The sequence below is a fragment of the Antedon mediterranea genome, chromosome 6 (assembly GCF_964355755.1).
Source record: "Antedon mediterranea chromosome 6, ecAntMedi1.1, whole genome shotgun sequence".
NCBI classification, from domain to species: domain Eukaryota; kingdom Metazoa; phylum Echinodermata; class Crinoidea; order Comatulida; family Antedonidae; genus Antedon; species Antedon mediterranea.
In genome coordinates, this window is record NC_092675.1 from 8,888,234 (window position 1) to 8,903,122 (window position 14,889).

At 36.4% G+C, this 14,889-nt stretch overlaps 33 non-coding genes across 33 annotated transcripts; all 33 read left to right on the forward strand.

Moving 5' to 3' along the window:
* The first annotated feature begins 9 nt into the window (after nucleotides 1-9).
* LOC140052805 (5S ribosomal RNA) lies at nucleotides 10-128 on the forward strand. Its single transcript, XR_011845720.1, has one exon. It is a non-coding gene; the product is annotated as a 5S ribosomal RNA (ribosomal RNA).
* A 117-nt stretch (nucleotides 129-245) lies between these two features.
* LOC140053054 (5S ribosomal RNA) lies at nucleotides 246-364 on the forward strand. Its single transcript, XR_011845958.1, has one exon. It is a non-coding gene; the product is annotated as a 5S ribosomal RNA (ribosomal RNA).
* Nucleotides 365-481: 117 nt separating this feature from the next.
* Nucleotides 482-600, forward strand: LOC140052807 (5S ribosomal RNA). Its single transcript, XR_011845722.1, has one exon. It is a non-coding gene; the product is annotated as a 5S ribosomal RNA (ribosomal RNA).
* Nucleotides 601-719: 119 nt separating this feature from the next.
* LOC140053534 (5S ribosomal RNA) lies at nucleotides 720-838 on the forward strand. The gene has a single exon (XR_011846392.1). It is a non-coding gene; the product is annotated as a 5S ribosomal RNA (ribosomal RNA).
* A 796-nt stretch (nucleotides 839-1,634) lies between these two features.
* LOC140053229 (5S ribosomal RNA) lies at nucleotides 1,635-1,753 on the forward strand. The gene has a single exon (XR_011846088.1). It is a non-coding gene; the product is annotated as a 5S ribosomal RNA (ribosomal RNA).
* A 615-nt stretch (nucleotides 1,754-2,368) lies between these two features.
* Nucleotides 2,369-2,487, forward strand: LOC140053427 (5S ribosomal RNA). Its single transcript, XR_011846286.1, has one exon. It is a non-coding gene; the product is annotated as a 5S ribosomal RNA (ribosomal RNA).
* Nucleotides 2,488-2,605: 118 nt separating this feature from the next.
* On the forward strand, nucleotides 2,606-2,724 carry LOC140053554 (5S ribosomal RNA). The gene has a single exon (XR_011846411.1). It is a non-coding gene; the product is annotated as a 5S ribosomal RNA (ribosomal RNA).
* A 795-nt stretch (nucleotides 2,725-3,519) lies between these two features.
* On the forward strand, nucleotides 3,520-3,638 carry LOC140053230 (5S ribosomal RNA). The gene has a single exon (XR_011846089.1). It is a non-coding gene; the product is annotated as a 5S ribosomal RNA (ribosomal RNA).
* A 117-nt stretch (nucleotides 3,639-3,755) lies between these two features.
* Nucleotides 3,756-3,874, forward strand: LOC140052802 (5S ribosomal RNA). The gene has a single exon (XR_011845717.1). It is a non-coding gene; the product is annotated as a 5S ribosomal RNA (ribosomal RNA).
* A 117-nt stretch (nucleotides 3,875-3,991) lies between these two features.
* Nucleotides 3,992-4,110, forward strand: LOC140053055 (5S ribosomal RNA). The gene has a single exon (XR_011845959.1). It is a non-coding gene; the product is annotated as a 5S ribosomal RNA (ribosomal RNA).
* A 117-nt stretch (nucleotides 4,111-4,227) lies between these two features.
* On the forward strand, nucleotides 4,228-4,346 carry LOC140052874 (5S ribosomal RNA). The gene has a single exon (XR_011845787.1). It is a non-coding gene; the product is annotated as a 5S ribosomal RNA (ribosomal RNA).
* Nucleotides 4,347-4,464: 118 nt separating this feature from the next.
* LOC140053231 (5S ribosomal RNA) lies at nucleotides 4,465-4,583 on the forward strand. Its single transcript, XR_011846090.1, has one exon. It is a non-coding gene; the product is annotated as a 5S ribosomal RNA (ribosomal RNA).
* Nucleotides 4,584-5,380: 797 nt separating this feature from the next.
* LOC140052787 (5S ribosomal RNA) lies at nucleotides 5,381-5,499 on the forward strand. The gene has a single exon (XR_011845703.1). It is a non-coding gene; the product is annotated as a 5S ribosomal RNA (ribosomal RNA).
* A 118-nt stretch (nucleotides 5,500-5,617) lies between these two features.
* LOC140053232 (5S ribosomal RNA) lies at nucleotides 5,618-5,736 on the forward strand. The gene has a single exon (XR_011846091.1). It is a non-coding gene; the product is annotated as a 5S ribosomal RNA (ribosomal RNA).
* Nucleotides 5,737-6,532: 796 nt separating this feature from the next.
* Nucleotides 6,533-6,651, forward strand: LOC140053233 (5S ribosomal RNA). The gene has a single exon (XR_011846092.1). It is a non-coding gene; the product is annotated as a 5S ribosomal RNA (ribosomal RNA).
* A 117-nt stretch (nucleotides 6,652-6,768) lies between these two features.
* On the forward strand, nucleotides 6,769-6,887 carry LOC140053472 (5S ribosomal RNA). Its single transcript, XR_011846332.1, has one exon. It is a non-coding gene; the product is annotated as a 5S ribosomal RNA (ribosomal RNA).
* Nucleotides 6,888-7,004: 117 nt separating this feature from the next.
* Nucleotides 7,005-7,123, forward strand: LOC140053019 (5S ribosomal RNA). Its single transcript, XR_011845924.1, has one exon. It is a non-coding gene; the product is annotated as a 5S ribosomal RNA (ribosomal RNA).
* A 117-nt stretch (nucleotides 7,124-7,240) lies between these two features.
* On the forward strand, nucleotides 7,241-7,359 carry LOC140053234 (5S ribosomal RNA). The gene has a single exon (XR_011846093.1). It is a non-coding gene; the product is annotated as a 5S ribosomal RNA (ribosomal RNA).
* A 118-nt stretch (nucleotides 7,360-7,477) lies between these two features.
* On the forward strand, nucleotides 7,478-7,596 carry LOC140053473 (5S ribosomal RNA). Its single transcript, XR_011846333.1, has one exon. It is a non-coding gene; the product is annotated as a 5S ribosomal RNA (ribosomal RNA).
* A 734-nt stretch (nucleotides 7,597-8,330) lies between these two features.
* Nucleotides 8,331-8,449, forward strand: LOC140052925 (5S ribosomal RNA). Its single transcript, XR_011845836.1, has one exon. It is a non-coding gene; the product is annotated as a 5S ribosomal RNA (ribosomal RNA).
* A 117-nt stretch (nucleotides 8,450-8,566) lies between these two features.
* On the forward strand, nucleotides 8,567-8,685 carry LOC140053236 (5S ribosomal RNA). Its single transcript, XR_011846095.1, has one exon. It is a non-coding gene; the product is annotated as a 5S ribosomal RNA (ribosomal RNA).
* Nucleotides 8,686-9,480: 795 nt separating this feature from the next.
* LOC140053237 (5S ribosomal RNA) lies at nucleotides 9,481-9,599 on the forward strand. The gene has a single exon (XR_011846096.1). It is a non-coding gene; the product is annotated as a 5S ribosomal RNA (ribosomal RNA).
* Nucleotides 9,600-9,716: 117 nt separating this feature from the next.
* LOC140053409 (5S ribosomal RNA) lies at nucleotides 9,717-9,835 on the forward strand. The gene has a single exon (XR_011846269.1). It is a non-coding gene; the product is annotated as a 5S ribosomal RNA (ribosomal RNA).
* Nucleotides 9,836-10,631: 796 nt separating this feature from the next.
* LOC140052926 (5S ribosomal RNA) lies at nucleotides 10,632-10,750 on the forward strand. Its single transcript, XR_011845837.1, has one exon. It is a non-coding gene; the product is annotated as a 5S ribosomal RNA (ribosomal RNA).
* Nucleotides 10,751-10,868: 118 nt separating this feature from the next.
* On the forward strand, nucleotides 10,869-10,987 carry LOC140053474 (5S ribosomal RNA). Its single transcript, XR_011846334.1, has one exon. It is a non-coding gene; the product is annotated as a 5S ribosomal RNA (ribosomal RNA).
* A 117-nt stretch (nucleotides 10,988-11,104) lies between these two features.
* On the forward strand, nucleotides 11,105-11,223 carry LOC140053238 (5S ribosomal RNA). Its single transcript, XR_011846097.1, has one exon. It is a non-coding gene; the product is annotated as a 5S ribosomal RNA (ribosomal RNA).
* A 117-nt stretch (nucleotides 11,224-11,340) lies between these two features.
* On the forward strand, nucleotides 11,341-11,459 carry LOC140053239 (5S ribosomal RNA). Its single transcript, XR_011846098.1, has one exon. It is a non-coding gene; the product is annotated as a 5S ribosomal RNA (ribosomal RNA).
* Nucleotides 11,460-12,255: 796 nt separating this feature from the next.
* Nucleotides 12,256-12,374, forward strand: LOC140052927 (5S ribosomal RNA). The gene has a single exon (XR_011845838.1). It is a non-coding gene; the product is annotated as a 5S ribosomal RNA (ribosomal RNA).
* A 118-nt stretch (nucleotides 12,375-12,492) lies between these two features.
* Nucleotides 12,493-12,611, forward strand: LOC140053475 (5S ribosomal RNA). The gene has a single exon (XR_011846335.1). It is a non-coding gene; the product is annotated as a 5S ribosomal RNA (ribosomal RNA).
* Nucleotides 12,612-12,728: 117 nt separating this feature from the next.
* LOC140053357 (5S ribosomal RNA) lies at nucleotides 12,729-12,847 on the forward strand. Its single transcript, XR_011846218.1, has one exon. It is a non-coding gene; the product is annotated as a 5S ribosomal RNA (ribosomal RNA).
* A 118-nt stretch (nucleotides 12,848-12,965) lies between these two features.
* On the forward strand, nucleotides 12,966-13,084 carry LOC140053240 (5S ribosomal RNA). Its single transcript, XR_011846099.1, has one exon. It is a non-coding gene; the product is annotated as a 5S ribosomal RNA (ribosomal RNA).
* Nucleotides 13,085-13,881: 797 nt separating this feature from the next.
* LOC140052788 (5S ribosomal RNA) lies at nucleotides 13,882-14,000 on the forward strand. Its single transcript, XR_011845704.1, has one exon. It is a non-coding gene; the product is annotated as a 5S ribosomal RNA (ribosomal RNA).
* Nucleotides 14,001-14,118: 118 nt separating this feature from the next.
* Nucleotides 14,119-14,237, forward strand: LOC140053241 (5S ribosomal RNA). Its single transcript, XR_011846100.1, has one exon. It is a non-coding gene; the product is annotated as a 5S ribosomal RNA (ribosomal RNA).
* The last annotated feature ends 652 nt before the right edge of the window (nucleotides 14,238-14,889 follow it).

A 14,889-nucleotide genomic window follows, 5' to 3' on the forward strand; every position in this document is an offset into this window, starting at 1 on the left:
TAACCGAACGTCTACAACCATACCACGTTGAAAACACCGGTTCTCCTCCGAACACCACAGTTAAACAACGTCGGGCCTGGTTAGTACTTGGATGGGAGACCGCCTGGGAATACCTGGTGTCGTAGACCTATGTTTAACTTTTTTAAATTATACTAAACAATGTTTATTTTACCTTTCAATTATGTTTTTTGACAGTAACTATAAGATCTTTCTCAGTTATAATCTTGAACCGCAAGTAACCGAATGTCTACAACCATACCACGTTGAAAACACCGGTTCTCGTCCGAACACCGCAGTTAAACAACGTCGGGCCTCGTTAGTACTTGGATGGGAGAACACCAGGGAATACCTGGTGTCGTAGACCTATGTTTAACTTTTTTAAATTATACTAAACAATGTTTATTTTACCTTTCAATTATGTTTTTTGACAGTAACTATAAGATCTTTCTAAGTTATAATCTTGAACCGCAAGTAAACGAACGTCAACAACCTTACCACGTTGAAAACACCGGTTCTCGTCCGAACACCGCAGTTAAACAACGTCGGGCCTGGTTAGTACTTGGATGGGAGACCGCCTGGGAATACCTGGTGTCGTAGACCTATGTTTAACTTTTTTTAAATTATACTAAACAATGTTTATTTTACCTTTCAATTATGTTTTTATGACAGTAACTATAAGATCTTTCTAAGTTATAATCTTGAACCGCAAGTAACCGAACGTCTACAACCATACCACGTTGAAAACACCGGTTCTCGTCCGAACACCGCAGTTAAACAACGTCGGGCCTGGTTAGTACTTGGATGGGAGACCGCCTGGGAATACCTGGTGTCGTTGACCTATGTTTAACTTTTTTAAATTATACTAAATAAAGTTTATTTTACCTTTCAATTATAATTTCATGACAGTAACTATAAGATCTTTCTAAGTTATAATCTTGAACCGCAAGTAACCGAATGTCTACAACCGTACCAGGTTGCCTAGCCTGTGAATATCTGTTGTCGTACACCTGTTTTTATCTTTTTAATAATCCTAAAATATAGTCTCCTTTAAGTGTTTCGATTTTCCAAAAATGTGTTTATACTGTTGATGATAGTATAAGTAAATAAATTCAAACTGTAACCGCAATTAATCGAAAGTTTTTCAACTAAACTGCATTGAAAACAACGGTTCTCGTCCGATCACTGAAGTTAAACAAGTTGTTGTTCAAAGACATGTTTGTTGTTGTATGTTGCTGCTGTGGTGACGGTACAAACGTCACTGTACTACGCGGGCGTCCACTTGTGTGCGCGTTTGATTCTTAGCAACAACGCGGCCTGAATCTTTTGTACATGCCGCTATTGTGTTATGCTTCTTTGTACAGTGTTATTGTTTCCTTTATATTATCTTTTTAAGAACCTCAGTATAACTTTTTAAATTATACTAAACAAAGTTGAATTTACCTTTCAAGTATGTGTTTCTTCAACAGAAGTGGGTGTAAATACCAACGTCATGGTTTCAGCAGCTGCTAATTTCAATCCTAGAAAATGTTCTATAATAAATGAACAAAACTATTAGGTTATAGGATATATATGTTTATAGAGATTTTGACAGTGAATATAAGATGTATATATACTTGAACCGCAAGTAACCGAACGTCTACAACCATACCACGTTGAAAACACCGGTTCTCGTCCGAACACCGCAGTTAAACAACGTCGGGCCTGGTTAGTACTTGGATGGGAGACCGCCTGGGAATACCTGGTGTCGTAGACCTATGTTTAACTTTTTTAAATTATACTAAACAATGTTTATTTTACCTTTCAATTATGTTTTTTGACAGTAACTATAAGATCTTTCTAAGTTATAATCTTGAACCGCAAGTAACCGAACGTCTACAACCATACCACGTTGAAAACAACGGTTCTCGTCCGATCACTGAAGTTAAACAAGTTGTTGTTCAAAGACATGTTTGTTGTTGTATGTTGCTGCTGTGGTGACGGTACCAACGTCACTGTACTACGCGGGCGTCCACTTGTGTGCGCGTTTGATTCTTAGCAACAAAGCGGCCTGAATCTTTTGTACATGCCGCTAATGTGTTATGCTTCATTGTACAGTGTTATTGTTTCCTTTATATTATCTTTTTAAGAACCTCAGAATAACTTTTTAAATTATACTAAACAAAGTTGAATTTACCTTTCAAGTATGTGTTTCTTCAACAGAAGTGGGTGTAAATATCAACGTCATGGTTTCAGCAGCTGCTAATTTCAATCCTAGAAAATGTTCTATAATAAATGAACAAAAGTATTAGGTTATAGGATATATGTGTTTATAGAGATTTTGAGAGTGAATATAAGATTTATATATACTTTGAACCGCAAGTAAACGAACGTCTACAACCATACCATGTTGAAAACACCGGTTCTCGTCCGAACACCGCAGTTAAACAACGTCGGGCCTGGTTAGTACTTGGATGGGAGACCGCCTGGGAATACCTGGTGTCGTAGACCTATGTTTAACTTTTTTAAATTATACTAAACAATGTTTATTTTACCTTTCAATTATGTTTTTATGACAGTAACTATAAGATCTTTCTCAGTTATAATCTTGAACCGCAAGTAACCGAATGTCTACAACCATACCACGTTGAAAACACCGGTTCTCGTCCGAACACCGCAGTTAAACAACGTCGGGCCTGGTTAGTACTTGGATGGAAGACCGCCTGGGAATACCTGGTGTCGTAGACCTATGTTTAACTTTTTTAAATTATACTAAACAATGTTTATTTTACCTTTCAATTATGTTTTTTGACAGTAACTATAAGATCTTTCTAAGTTATAATCTTGAACCGCAAGTAACCGAATGTCTACAACCGTACCAGGTTGCCTAGCCTGTGAATATCTGTTGTCGTACACCTGTTTTTATCTTTTTAATAATCCTAAAATATAGTCTCGTTTAAGTGTTTCTATTTTCCAAAAATGTGTTTATACTGTTGATGATAGTATAAGTAAATAAATTCAAACTGTAACCGCAATTAATCGAAAGTTTTTCAACTAAACTGCATTGAAAACAACGGTTCTCGTCCGATCACTGAAGTTAAACAAGTTGTTGTTCAAAGACATGTTTGTTGTTGTATGTTGCTGCTGTGGTGACAGTACAAACGTCACTGTACTACGCGGGCGTCCACTTGTGTGCGCGTTTGATTCTTAGCAACAACGCGGCCTGAATCTTTTGTACATGCCGCTATTGTGTTATGCTTCTTTGTACAGTGTTATTGTTTCCTTTATATTATCTTTTTAAGAACCTCAGTATAACTTTTTAAATTATACTAAACAAAGTTGAATTTACCTTTCAAGTATGTGTTTCTTCAACAGAAGTGGGTGTAAATACCAACGTCATGGTTTCAGCAGCTGCTAATTTCAATCCTAGAAAATGTTCTATAATAAATGAACAAAACTATTAGGTTATAGGATATATATGTTTATAGAGATTTTGACAGTGAATATAAGATGTATATATACTTGAACCGCAAGTAACCGAGCGTCTACAACCATACCACGTTGAAAACACCGGTTCTCGTCCGAACACCGCAGTTAAACAACGTCGGGCCTGGTTAGTACTTGGATGGGAGACCGCCTGGGAATACCTGGTGTCGTAGACCTATGTTTAACTTTTTTAAATTATACTAAACAATGTTTATTTTACCTTTCAATTATGTTTTTTGACAGTAACTATAAGATCTTTCTAAGTTATAATCTTGAACCGACAGTAACCGAACGTCTACAACCATACCACGTTGAAAACACCGGTTCTCCTCCGAACACCGCAGTTAAACAACGTCGGGCCTGGTTAGTACTTGGATGGGAGACCGCCTGGGAATACCTGGTGCCGTAGACCTATGTTTAACTTTTTTAAATTATACTAAACAATGTTTATTTTACCTTTCAATTATGTTTTTGGACAGTAACTATAAGATCTTTCTCAGTTATAATCTTGAACCGCAAGTAACCGAATGTCTACAACCATACCACGTTGAAAACACCGGTTCTCGTCCGAACACCGCAGTTAAACAACGTCGGGCCTCGTTAGTACTTGGATGGGAGAACACCAGGGAATACCTGGTGTCGTAGACCTATGTTTAACTTTTTTAAATTATACTAAACAATGTTTATTTTACCTTTCAATTATGTTTTTTGACAGTAACTATAAGATCTTTCTAAGTTATAATCTTGAACCGCAAGTAACAGAACGTCTACAACCATACCACGTTGAAAACACCGGTTCTCCTCCGAACACCGCAGTTAAACAACGTCGGGCTTGGTTAGTACTTGGATGGGAGACCGCCTGGGAATACCTGGAGTCGTAGACCTATGTTTAACTTTTTTAAATTATACTAAACAAAGTTTATTTTACCTTTCAATTATGTTTTTATGACAGTAACTATAAGATCTTTCTCAGTTATAATCTTGAACCGCAAGTAAACGAACGTCTACAACCATACCACGTTGAAAACACCGGTTCTCGTCCGAACACCGCAGTTAAACAACGTCGGGCCTGGTTAGTACTTGGATGGGAGACCGCCTGGGAATACCTGGTGTCGTAGACCTATGTTTAACTTTTTTAAATTATACTAAATAAAGTTTATTTTACCTTTCAATTATATTTTCATGACAGTAACTATAAGATCTTTCTAAGTTATAATCTTGAACCGCAAGTAACCGAATGTCTACAACCGTACCAGGTTGCCTAGCCTGTGAATATCTGTTGTCGTACACCTGTTTTTATCTTTTTAATAATCCTAAAATATAGTCTCCTTTAAGTGTTTCGATTTTCCAAAAATGTGTTTATACTGTTGATGATAGTATAAGTAAATAAATTCAAACTGTAACCGCAATTAATCGAAAGTTTTTCAACTAAACTGCATTGAAAACAACGGTTCTCGTCCGATCACTGAAGTTAAACAAGTTGTTGTTCAAAGACATGTTTGTTGTTGTATGTTGCTGCTGTGGTGACGGTACAAACGTCACTGTACTACGCGGGCGTCCACTTGTGTGCGCGTTTGATTCTTAGCAACAAAGCGGCCTGAATCTTTTGTACATGCCGCTAATGTGTTATGCTTCATTGTACAGTGTTATTGTTTCCTTTATATTATCTTTTTAAGAACCTCAGTATAACTTTTTAAATTATACTAAACAAAGTTGAATTTACCTTTCAAGTATGTGTTTCTTCAACAGAAGTGGGTGTAAATATCAACGTCATGGTTTCAGCAGCTGCTAATTTCAATCCTAGAAAATGTTCTATAATAAATGAACAAAAGTATTAGGTTATAGGATATATGTGTTTATAGAGATTTTGACAGTGAATATAAGATTTATATATACTTTGAACCGCAAGTAACCGAACGTCTACAACCATACCACGTTGAAAACACCGGTTCTCGTCCAAACACCGCAGTTAAACAACGTCGGGCCTGGTTAGTACTTGGATGGGAGACCGCCTGGGAATACCTGGTGTCGTAGACCTATGTTTAACTTTTTTAAATTATACTAAACAATGTTTATTTTACCTTTCAATTATGTTTTTATGACAGTAACTATAAGATCTTTCTAAGTTATAATCTTGAACCGAAAGTAACCGAACGTCTACAACCATACCACGTTGAAAACACCGGTTCTCGTCCGAACACCGCAGTTAAACAACGTCGGGCCTGGTTAGTACTTGGATGGGAGACCGCCTGGGAATACCTGGTGTCGTAGACCTATGTTTAACTTTTTTAAATTATACTAAATAAAGTTTATTTTACCTTTCAATTATATTTTCAAGACAGTAACTATAAGATCTTTCTAAGTTCTAATCTTGAACCGCAAGTAACCGAATGTCTACAACCGTACCAGGTTGCCTAGCCTGTGAATATCTGTTGTCGTACACCTGTTTTTATCTTTTTAATAATCCTAAAATATAGTCTCCTTTAAGTGTTTCGATTTTCCAAAAATGTGTTTATACTGTTGATGATAGTATAAGTAAATAAATTCAAACTTTAACCGCAATTAATCGAAAGTTTTTCAACTAAACTGCATTGAAAACAACGGTTCTCGTCCGATCACTGAAGTTAAACAAGTTGTTGTTCAAAGACATGTTTGTTGTTGTATGTTGCTGCTGTGGTGACGGTACAAACGTCACTGTACTACGCGGGCGTCCACTTGTGTGCGCGTTTGATTCTTAGCAACAAAGCGGCCTGAATCTTTTGTACATGCCGCTAATGTGTTATGCTTCATTGTACAGTGTTATTGTTTCCTTTATATTATCTTTTTAAGAACCTCAGTATAACTTTTTAAATTATACTAAACAAAGTTGAATTTACCTTTCAAGTATGTGTTTCTTAAACAGAAGTGGGTGTAAATACCAACGTCATGGTTTCAGCAGCTGCTAATTTCAATCCTAGAAAATGTTCTATAATAAATGAACAAAACTATTAGGTTATAGGATATATATGTTTATAGAGATTTTGACAGTGAATATAAGATGTATATATACTTGAACCGCAAGTAACCGAGCGTCTACAACCATACCACGTTGAAAACACCGGTTCTCGTCCGAACACCGCAGTTAAACAACGTCGGGCCTGGTTAGTACTTGGATGGGAGACCGCCTGGGAATACCTGGTGTCGTAGACCTATGTTTAACTTTTTTAAATTATACTAAACAATGTTTATTTTACCTTTCAATTATGTTTTTTGACAGTAACTATAAGATCTTTCTAAGTTATAATCTTGAACCGACAGTAACCGAACGTCTACAACCATACCACGTTGAAAACACCGGTTCTCCTCCGAACACCGCAGTTAAACAACGTCGGGCCTGGTTAGTACTTGGATGGGAGACCGCCTGGGAATACCTGGTGTCGTAGACCTATGTTTAACTTTTTTAAATTATACTAAACAATGTTTATTTTACCTTTCAATTATGTTTTTGGACAGTAACTATAAGATCTTTCTCAGTTATAATCTTGAACCGCAAGTAACCGAATGTCTACAACCATACCACGTTGAAAACACCGGTTCTCGTCCGAACACCGCAGTTAAACAACGTCGGGCCTCGTTAGTACTTGGATGGGAGAACACCTGGGAATACCTGGTGTCGTAGACCTATGTTTAACTTTTTTAAATTATACTAAACAATGTTTATTTTACCTTTCAATTATGTTTTTTGACAGTAACTATAAGATCTTTCTCAGTTATAATCTTGAACCGCAAGTAACCGAATGTCTACAACCATACCACGTTGAAAACACCGGTTCTCGTCCGAACACCGCAGTTAAACAACGTCGGGCCTGGTTAGTACTTGGATGGGAGACCGCCTGGGAATACCTGGTGTCGTAGACCTATGTTTAACTTTTTTAAATTATACTAAATAAAGTTTATTTTACCTTTCAATTATATTTTTATGACAGTAACTATAAAATCTTTCTAAGTTATAATCTTGAACCGCAAGTAACCGAACGTCTACAACCATACCACGTTGAAAACACCGGTTCTCCTCCGAACACCGCAGTTAAACAACGTCGGGCCTGGTTAGTACTTGGATGGGAGACCGCCTGGGAATACCTGGTGTCGTAGACCTATGTTTAACTTTTTTAAATTATACTAAATAAAGTTTATTTTACCTTTCAATTATATTTTTCAGACAGTAACTATAAGATCTTTCTAAGTTATAATCTTGAACCGCAAGTAACCGAATGTCTACAACCGTACCAGGTTGCCTAGCCTGTGAATATCTGTTGTCGTACACCTGTTTTTATCTTTTTAATAATCCTAAAATATAGTCTCGTTTAAGTGTTTCGATTTTCCAAAAATGTGTTTATACTGTTGATGATAGTATAAGTAAATAAATTCAAACTGTAACCGCAATTAATCGAAAGTTTTTCAACTAAACTGCATTGAAAACAACGGTTCTCGTCCGATCACTGAAGTTAAACAAGTTGTTGTTCAAAGACATGTTTGTTGTTGTATGTTGCTGCTGTGGTGACGGTACAAACGTCACTGTACTACGCGGGCGTCCACTTGTGTGCGCGTTTGATTCTTAGCAACAAAGCGGCCTGAATCTTTTGTACATGCCGCTAATGTGTTATGCTTCATTGTACAGTGTTATTGTTTCCTTTATATTATCTTTTTAAGAACCTCAGTATAACTTTTTAAATTATACTAAACAAAGTTGAATTTACCTTTCAAGTATGTGTTTCTTCAACAGAAGTGGGTGTAAATATCAACGTCATGGTTTCAGCAGCTGCTAATTTCAATCCTAGAAAATGTTCTATAATAAATGAACAAAAGTATTAGGTTATAAGTAACCGAACGTCTACAACCATACCATGTTGAAAACACCGGTTCTCGTCCGAACACCGCAGTTAAACAACGTCGGGCCTCGTTAGTACTTGGATGGGAGACCGCCTGGGAATACCTGGTGTCGTAGACCTACGTTTAACTTTTTTAAATTATACTAAACAATGTTTATTTTACCTTTCAATTATGTTTTTTGACAGTAACTATAAGATCTTTCTAAGTTATAATCTTGAACCGCAAGTAACCGAACGTCTACAACCATACCACGTTGAAAACACCGGTTCTCGTCCGAACACCGCAGTTAAACAACGTCGGGCCTGGTTAGTACTTGGATGGGAGACCGCCTGGGAATACCTGGTGTCGTAGACCTATGTTTAACTTTTTTAAATTATACTAAACAATGTTTATTTTACCTTTCAATTATGTTTTTTGACAGTAACTATAAGATCTTTCTCAGTTATAATCTTGAACCGCAAGTAACCGAATGTCTACAACCGTACCAGGTTGCCTAGCCTGTGAATATCTGTTGTCGTACACCTGTTTTTATCTTTTTAATAATCCTAAAATATAGTCTCGTTTAAGTGTTTCTATTTTCCAAAAATGTGTTTATACTGTTGATGATAGTATAAGTAAATAAATTCAAACTGTAACCGCAATTAATCGAAAGTTTTTCAACTAAACTGCATTGAAAACAACGGTTCTCGTCCGATCACTGAAGTTAAACAAGTTGTTGTTCAAAGACATGTTTGTTGTTGTATGTTGCTGCTGTGGTGACGGTACAAACGTCACTGTACTACGCGGGCGTCCACTTGTGTGCGCGTTTGATTCTTAGCAACAACGCGGCCTGAATCTTTTGTACATGCCGCTATTGTGTTATGCTTCTTTGTACAGTGTTATTGTTTCCTTTATATTATCTTTTTAAGAACCTCAGTATAACTTTTTAAATTATACTAAACAAAGTTGAATTTACCTTTCAAGTATGTGTTTCTTCAACAGAAGTGGGTGTAAATACCAACGTCATGGTTTCAGCAGCTGCTAATTTTAATCCTAGAAAATGTTCTATAATAAATGAACAAAACTATTAGGTTATAGGATATATATATTTATAGAGATTTTGACAGTGAATATAAGATGTATATATACTTGAACCGCAAGTAACCGAACGTCTACAACCATACCACGTTGAAAACACCGGTTCTCGTCCGAACACCGCAGTTAAACAACGTCGGGCCTGGTTAGTACTTGGATGGGAGACCGCCTGGGAATACCTGGTGTCGTAGACCTATGTTTAACTTTTTTAAATTATACTAAACAATGTTTATTTTACCTTTCAATTATGTTTTTTGACAGTAACTATAAGATCTTTCTCAGTTATAATCTTGAACCGCAAGGAACCGAATGTCTACAACCATACCACGTTGAAAACACCGGTTCTCGTCCGAACACCGCAGTTAAACAATGTCGGGCCTGGTTAGTACTTGGATGGGAGACCGCCTGGGAATACCTGGTGTCGTAGACCTATGTTTAACTTTTTTAAATTATACTAAATAAAGTTTATTTTACCTTTCAATTATATTTTTATGACAGTAACTATAAGATCTTTCTAAGTTATAATCTTGAACCGCAAGTAACCGAATGTCTACAACCGTACCAGGTTGCCTAGCCTGTGAATATCTGTTGTCGTACACCTGTTTTTATCTTTTTAATAATCCTAAAATATAGTCTCGTTTAAGTGTTTCGATTTTCCAAAAATGTGTTTATACTGTTGATGATAGTATAAGTAAATAAATTCAAACTGTAACCGCAATTAATCGAAAGTTTTTCAACTAAACTGCATTGAAAACAACTGTTCTCGTCCGATCACTGAAGTTAAACAAGTTGTTGTTCAAAGACATGTTTGTTGTTGTATGTTGCTGCTGTGGTGACGGTACAAACGTCACTGTACTACGCGGGCGTCCACTTGTGTGCGCGTTTGATTCTTAGCAACAAAGCGGCCTCAATCTTTTGTACATGCCGCTATTGTGTTATGCTTCTTTGTACAGTGTTATTATTTCCTTTATATTATCTTTTTAAGAACCTCAGTATAACTTTTTAAATTATACTAAACAAAGTTGAATTTACCTTTCAAGTATGTGTTTCTTCAACAGAAGTGGGTGTAAATACCAACGTCATGGTTTCAGCAGCTGCTAATTTCAATCCTAGAAAATGTTCTATAATAAATGAACAAAACTATTAGGTTATAGGATATATGTGTTTATAGAGATTTTGACAGTGAATATAAGATTTATATATACTTGAACCGCAAGTAACCGAACGTCTACAACCATACCATGTTGAAAACACCGGTTCTCGTCCGAACACCGCAGTTAAACAACGTCGGGCCTCGTTAGTACTTGGATGGGAGACCGCCTGGGAATACCTGGTGTCGTAGACCTATGTTTAACTTTTTTAAATTATACTAAACAAAGTTTATTTTACCTTTCAATTATGTTTTTATGACAGTAACTATAAGATCTTTCTAAGTTATAATCTTGAACCGCAAGTAACCGAACGTCTACAACCATACCACGTTGAAAACACCGGTTCTCCTCCGAACACCGCAGTTAAACAACGTCGGGCCTGGTTAGTACTTGGATGGGAGACCGCCTGGGAATACCTGGTGTCGTAGACCTATGTTTAACTTTTTTAAATTATACTAAACAATGTTTATTTTACCTTTCAATTATGTTTTTTGACAGTAACTATAAGATCTTTCTAAGTTATAATCTTGAACCGCAAGTAACCGAACGTCTACAACCATACCACGTTGAAAACACCGGTTCTCGTCCGAACACCGCAGTTAAACAACGTCGGGCCTGGTTAGTACTTGGATGGGAGACCGCCTGGGAATACCTGGTGTCGTAGACCTATGTTTAACTTTTTTAAATTATACTAAACAATGTTTATTTTACCTTTCAATTATGTTTTTTGACAGTAACTATAAGATCTTTCTCAGTTATAATCTTGAACCGCAAGGAACCGAATGTCTACAACCATACCACGTTGAAAACACCGGTTCTCGTCCGAACACCGCAGTTAAACAACGTCGGGCCTGGTTAGTACTTGGATGGGAGACCGCCTGGGAATACCTGGTGTCGTAGACCTATGTTTAACTTTTTTAAATTATACTAAATAAAGTTTATTTTACCTTTCAATTATATTTTTATGACAGTAACTATAAGATCTTTCTAAGTTATAATCTTGAACCGCAAGTAACCGAATGTCTACAACCGTACCAGGTTGCCTAGCCTGTGAATATCTGTTGTCGTACACCTGTTTTTATCTTTTTAATAATCCTAAAATATAGTCTCGTTTAAGTGTTTCGATTTTCCAAAAATGTGTTTATACTGTTGATGATAGTATAAGTAAATAAATTCAAACTGTAACCGCAATTAATCGAAAGTTTTTCAACTAAACTGCATTGAAAACAACTGTTCTCGTCCGATCACTGAAGTTAAACAAGTTGTTGTTCAAAGACATGTTTGTTGTTGTATGTTGCTGCTGTGGTGACGGTACAAACGTCACTGTACTACGCGGGCGTCCACTTGTGTGCGCGTTTGATTCTTAGCAACAAAGCGGCCTGAATCTTTTGTACATGCCGCTATTGTGTTATGCTTCTTTGTACAGTGTTATTATTTCCTTTATATTATCTTTTTAAGAACCTCAGTATAACTTTTTAAATTATACTAAACAAAGTTGAATTTACCTTTCAAGTATGTGTTTCTTCAACAGAAGTGGGTGTAAATACCAACGTCATGGTTTCAGCAGCTGCTAATTTCAATCCTAGAAAATGTTCTATAATAAATGAACAAAACTATTAGGTTATAGGATATATGTGTTTATAGAGATTTTGACAGTGAATATAAGATTTATATATACTTGAACCGCAAGTAACCGAACGTCTACAACCATACCATGTTGAAAACACCGGTTCTCGTCCGAACACCGCAGTTAAACAACGTCGGGCCTCGTTAGTACTTGGATGGGAGACCGCCTGGGAATACCTGGTGTCGTAGACCTATGTTTAACTTTTTTAAATTATACTAAACAAAGTTTATTTTACCTTTCAATTATGTTTTTATGACAGTAACTATAAGATCTTTCTAAGTTATAATCTTGAACCGCAAGTAACCGAACGTCTACAACCATACCACGTTGAAAACACCGGTTCTCCTCCGAACACCGCAGTTAAACAACGTCGGGCCTGGTTAGTACTTGGATGGGAGACCGCCTGGGAATACCTGGTGTCGTAGACCTATGTTTAACTTTTTTAAATTATACTAAACAATGTTTATTTTACCTTTCAATTATGTTTTTTGACAGTAACTATAAGATCTTTCTCAGTTATAATCTTGAACCGCAAGTAACCGAATGTCTACAACCATACCACGTTGAAAACACCGGTTCTCGTCCGAACACCGCAGTTAAACAACGTCGGGCCTGGTTAGTACTTGGATGGGAGACCGCCTGGGAATACCTGGTGTAGTAGACCTATGTTTAACTTTTTTAAATTATACTAAACAATGTTTATTTTACCTTTCAATTATGTTTTTATGACAGTAACTATAAGATCTTTCTAAGTTATAATCTTGAACCGCAAGTAACCGAACGTCTACAACCATACCACGTTGAAAACACCGGTTCTCGTCCGAACACCGCAGTTAAACAACGTCGGGCCTGGTTAGTACTTGGATGGGAGACCGCCTGGGAATACCTGGTGTCGTAGACCTATGTTTAACTTTTTTAAATTATACTAAATAAAGTTTATTTTACCTTTCAATTATATTTTCATGACAGTAACTATAAGATCTTTCTAAGTTATAATCTTGAACCGCAAGTAACCGAATGTCTACAACCGTACCAGGTTGCCTAGCCTGTGAATATCTGTTGTCGTACACCTGTTTTTATCTTTTTAATAATCCTAAAATATAGTCTCCTTTAAGTGTTTCGATTTTCCAAAAATGTGTTTATACTGTTGATGATAGTATAAGTAAATAAATTCAAACTGTAACCGCAATTAATCGAAAGTTTTTCAACTAAACTGCATTGAAAACAACGGTTCTCGTCCGATCACTGAAGTTAAACAAGTTGTTGTTCAAAGACATGTTTGTTGTTGTATGTTGCTGCTGTGGTGACGGTACAAACGTCACTGTACTACGCGGGCGTCCACTTGTGTGCGCGTTTGATTCTTAGCAACAAAGCGGCCTGAATCTTTTGTACATGCCGCTAATGTGTTATGCTTCATTGTACAGTGTTATTGTTTCCTTTATATTATCTTTTTAAGAACCTCAGTATAACTTTTTAAATTATACTAAACAAAGTTGAATTTACCTTTCAAGTATGTGTTTCTTCAACAGAAGTGGGTGTAAATATCAACGTCATGGTTTCAGCAGCTGCTAATTTCAATCCTAGAAAATGTTCTATAATAAATGAACAAAAGTATTAGGTTATAGGATATATGTGTTCATAGAGATTTTGACAGTGAATATAAGATTTATATATACTTTGAACCGCAAGTAACCGAACGTCTACAACCATACCACGTTGAAAACACCGGTTCTCGTCCAAACACCGCAGTTAAACAACGTCGGGCCTGGTTAGTACTTGGATGGGAGACCGCCTGGGAATACCTGGTGTCGTAGACCTATGTTTAACTTTTTTAAATTATACTAAACAATGTTTATTTTACCTTTCAATTATGTTTTTATGACAGTAACTATAAGATCTTTCTAAGTTATAATCTTGAACCGCAAGTAACCGAACGTCTACAACCATACCACGTTGAAAACACCGGTTCTCGTCCGAACACCGCAGTTAAACAACGTCGGGCCTGGTTAGTACTTGGATGGGAGACCGCCTGGGAATACCTGGTGTCGTAGACCTATGTTTAACTTTTTTAAATTATACTAAATAAAGTTTATTTTACCTTTCAATTATATTTTCAAGACAGTAACTATAAGATCTTTCTAAGTTCTAATCTTGAACCGTTGCCTAGCCTGTGAATATCTGTTGTCGTACACCATTTTTTATCTTTTTAATAATCCTAAAATATAGTCTCGTTTAAGTGTTTCTATTTTCCAAAAATGTTTTTATACTGTTGATGATAGTATAAGTAAATAAATTCAAACTGTAACCGCAATTATTTGAAAGTTTTTCAACTAAACTGCATTGAAAACAACGGTTCTCGTCCGATCACTGAAGTTAAACAAGTTGTTGTTCAAAGACATGTTTGTTGTTGTATGTTGCTGCTGTGGTGACGGTACAAACGTCACTGTACTACGCGGGCGTCCACTTGTGTGCGCGTTTGATTCTTAGCAACAACGCGGCCTGAATCTTTTGTACATGCCGCTATTGTGTTATGCTTCTTTGTACAGTGTTATTGTTTCCTTTATATTATCTTTTTAAGAACCTCAGTATAACTTTTTAAATTATACTAAACAAAGTTGAATTTACTTTTCAAGTATGTGTTTCTTCAACAGAAGTGGGTGTAAATACCAACGTCATGGTTTCAGCAGCTGCTAATTTCAATCCTAG